The sequence below is a fragment of the Sapajus apella genome, unplaced genomic scaffold (genome assembly GCF_009761245.1).
Source record: "Sapajus apella isolate SASKATOON/1434 unplaced genomic scaffold, GSC_monkey_1.0 scaffold22, whole genome shotgun sequence".
In the NCBI taxonomy this organism is placed as follows: domain Eukaryota; kingdom Metazoa; phylum Chordata; class Mammalia; order Primates; family Cebidae; genus Sapajus; species Sapajus apella.
This window is the reverse complement of record NW_022436962.1, coordinates 9633763-9637831: the sequence shown is the minus strand read 5'-3', so window position 1 is coordinate 9637831 and position 4069 is coordinate 9633763. Positions and strand designations below refer to the sequence as shown.

The 4069-nt window shown below is 44.8% G+C and overlaps 1 non-coding gene across 1 annotated transcript; it reads right to left on the bottom strand.

The window, feature by feature from the left end:
• Positions 1-2943: 2943 nt before the first annotated feature.
• LOC116559144 lies at positions 2944-3029 on the bottom strand. Its single transcript, XR_004272337.1, has one exon. It is a non-coding gene; the product is annotated as a small nucleolar RNA SNORD60 (small nucleolar RNA).
• Positions 3030-4069: the final 1040 nt, after the last annotated feature.

Below are 4069 nucleotides of genomic sequence, written 5' to 3'. Positions count from 1 at the left end.
GAAGAAGTAGGTCTCTAGATATCAGCAAAGATCCCTTCCAACCTAGCTCATCTCTGAATCTGTATGTGATGTGGCCAAAGATTGAGTAGGCGACATAGGGCAATGGATAAGAATACATTTTTGAGGACAACATCTTTGTCATTAAGCATCAAATGAGGCCAACCAAAAATGGCTGTTACAGTTGGTATGATAACACCAGGAAGGGAAGGAAGGTTGATTTCAGGCTCTTTGTGAGGGCGGGGGGTCTAAAACCCCAAAATAGAAACTTGAGAGGAAAGAATGAGAGAAGGGTAATATGACCCCGATACAAAACAGACAAAGAAAACAGATTTGTAGGCCTCTACAGTGTCACTCCCTTGCTGTGAACCGTTACTCAAATTGCCTGCTGCACCAGGCAATTTGAGTAACAGCTTCTGAGTTAGATATCGTGAGGTTTCAATCCTGGCGCCACCGCTTGGTAGCTGGGTGACTTGGGAAAAGTTACTTAACCTTTCTGATTGTCAGCTTTTTCATCGTAAAATGGACTTAATAATAAATATCTGATGTTTTTTAGATCTCATTAAGGTTGTTTAAGGTTAAATAATGTAAATAAGTAGGCAAAGCACTTAACAGAATGTTTAGTAAACAAGAGATGGTAGCTATTCACATTTTTATTCTCTAAATGCAAGTCAGAAAGCCACCCCTCCGGCTGAGTCTCTTTCAGTGTTTTATGATCCCTGTGTGTATCACAGCTCACCCCGAAATTACGCCTGTAGCTGCAGTTTTCTTTCCTCTGCACAGTTCATGTTAAAAACTTGGAGCCCCTTAATCACTCAAGATTTGAGGAAAGCAGACGAACACTGGTAGCAATGTGGAGTGATTTCCTAACTGGGCTCTCCACCAGAAACAGGATTGGCTGCAAGAAACAGACCTCTCCGACACCAAACTAGGAAGGAAGAGGTGTTTTATTACGGCCCCGGGAGCGAGGCGACATGCTTTGTCTAACTGCCAAGCTCCCCTAACAAAGAGAAGCTCTGCCTTTATATAGGCTTACACTCTAGATATCACACGTGAAAGGATCTTGGGTTTACAGTTTTAGAAATTACATGTGAAAGGGTCTTGGTCAATGGAGGAGGAATGGGGTGGGGGTTTGATTTTGTTCAAGTTAAAACAATATCTTCTGGACAGATTCCCTCATACCACGCCTGCTATCTATAGGAAGGTGATTTAGGAGATGCCAGTCAGCCAGCCTTTTCTTCTATTGAAATGCAGTGTGGAAGTCAAGGGGGAGGTGATCCTAGATGCCTGGGTCTCCTACCTCACACCCACTCCAGGTTTGCCCCACCAGTGTCAATACGCACTTTGCTCTGCTCCTCACTCAGCCAAGGACACTGAGTAATCAATTGTAGCTATAGCAAACTGTGGGGATCATGCCAAGATGCTTGGCTTGCTATTTCTATTACTCATTCACAGGAACCCAGTGTAGACATGGCAGCACCCAATGTCATGTAACATTCATACAGCCCCAGCCTTCTGTGTGGACCACTCTCGGACCAGAACCTTCCATGATGCTACTCCAAGATTCACAAGATCATAGGGTTGTTAAAGATCTTTGAACACAACACATCTCAGCGTCATTTTAGAGATCCTCATTTAATTAGGGCCAATGATGGGGCATTTTTATCACGTGTCAGAGATAATGCTTCCTTTATTTAAGCAGCACTTTTGTGCACGCTCTTGCTAGGACTGCGTTGCAGCAATATGCTTTCATCTTTGTAAGACACATCAGAGGTTAGTAGAAAATCCACTTGACTTGAACTTCAATGGCCTAAGGATCTGGGGCATTTATCCTCTCTGGACTACATTTTTCTTATATCTGATTACAAGACATTTTGATTAGATCACTTCCAGCATCCTTTCTGCTTTAAAATCTCACGGTTTTGTGTATAACATGTCATCCGCAACTCTGCTTTAAATAGCAAAGTGAGAATTATTGAAGTCTGTGTCTTATTCTCCGTATCCCTACCAGCTGGGATTGTGCCCGTACCTAGTAGGTGTTCAATACATGCTTGTGACATGAATAAATGAGTGAATTGAGGTGCAGTGTTACATGTACACGGTGTGCATTGTGTCCACTCCCTGCTACATGCAAACACTTGCCAATGATAAGATGATTTGCTCAAAAAGACTCTTCAGCCTGTAGTTCTAGCCCTTTGGAAGGCCGAGGCAGACAGATGGCTTGAGCCCAGGAGTTTGAGAACAGCGTGGGCAACATATACAGAGACGAGGTTTCACTATGCTGTGTATACGTGTGTGTATATATAGAAAAAAGCCAGACGTGGTGGCATGTGCCTGTAGTCCCAGTTACTCGGGAGGCTGAGATGAAAAAATCGTTTGAGCCCGAGAGGCAGAGATTGCAGTGGGCCATGATCATGCCACTGCACTGCAGCCTGGGCGATAGAGTTAGACCGTATTTCGAAAAGAAGGCACTTTGCCTGCTCCTACTCAGGGGCCGCTGGGAATGGCTCATGCTGGTGCTTCCTACTGAGGTCTGGGTTCAGGGCTCCATCTGCCAAGCCCTGGGACTTGTGGCCCCCTGCTCTCTGCTTTGAGCTGACAGTCTTCTGCCCTGAGGGTAGGACGCTAGGGGAGATCAAACAGTGACAAGTGAAGTTATAACATCTGTAACATCAACAGGAAGCTATTTTTGATGGTTTATCACCCAGTGGAAAAGGAACCTCTGATAACACAGTTTCACCTCCTACCCCATGCCCTGGCCCACTTCGTAAGATAACAGCCTCCTTTCCCACCCTCCCCACTCTGTGCATAATGTCGCCTACATTTGTGGGACACAGAGCTTCACAGAAAAAACAGCTACTCTCTGTAGGAGAGCTATTTTCTCTATTTTGAAGCAGGGAATGTTGTGTCAACAGAATTGGAGATTTTTTCTTTCTTTTTTTGCCCAAGCCTCAGGCTCGCAAAATAACAGTAAGCCTGCACATGCAGCTTTCATACGAGGCGTCAGAAACAGGATTGGGGAATTTTTGACAAGGGAGGAAAAAACCCTACGGTCTATGCATCACTCTGGTACATTTTTGCATAATGCCTTGTCTGCATACTTGCATTTAAAAGAATAGTTTTCCACATTATAGGGAAGGATCATTTAAAACCCACCATTCTGGTTATGTCACCCTCTGCTCAGAATTCTCCAGTGGCTTCCCATTACAAACAGGATGAAACCCATGATCCTGAACGAGGTCTCTAAGGCTTGCCCTGCCCCCAGCCCCCGCCCCGCCATAACTGCAAGCCCTTTCAACTGCATTTCTTCCCCTTTCCTTTCTTTCCTGTCTTCACCCTCTACCAGGCTTTCTCCCACCTCAGGATGTCTGCAAATGTGGGTGCCTCTGCATCCACACAGTTTTCATAGCACTCGTAACGTCTGCTAAATACTTTGCCTTGCTGATATAGCCCTAAATTCCCAGCCATTCCTTTGGGTCTTCATTCAGTCGTTCCCAGTGTGGTAGTATTGGCGACTACACTGTGATGGATACCTTTTTACATAATAAGTTTTTGGTTTGTTTTCGGTTATTTCCTCAATTTAAAGTTCCAGGAGCAGACACCGAAGTTAAAGGAAACATGTCTTTGTGGCTCTTGCATCATATTGACCTTCTGCTTTCATTTCAAGTCCATTGGACTACACCACTAGCAGCATGTGAGTGTATCTATTTCACTACAACCTGGATAGCAGTGAATTATCATTTTTCAGTAATTATATAATATCTCCACTGGTTTTTAAATGTATTTTTTAAAATCTATTATTGGCCAGGCACAGTGGCTCATGCCTATAATCCTAGCACTTTGGGAGGCCAAGGCAGGTGGATCACAAGGTCAGGAGTTCGAGACCAGCCTGGCCAATATGGTAAAACTCTGTCTCTACTAAAAATACAAAAATTAGCCGGGCATGGTGGCATGCATCTGTAGTCTCAGCTACTCAGGAGGCTGAGGCAGGAGAATCGCTTGAGCCTGGGAGGCGGAGGTTGCAGTGAGCCGAGATCATGCCACTTCACTCCAGCCAGGGAGACAGAGCGAG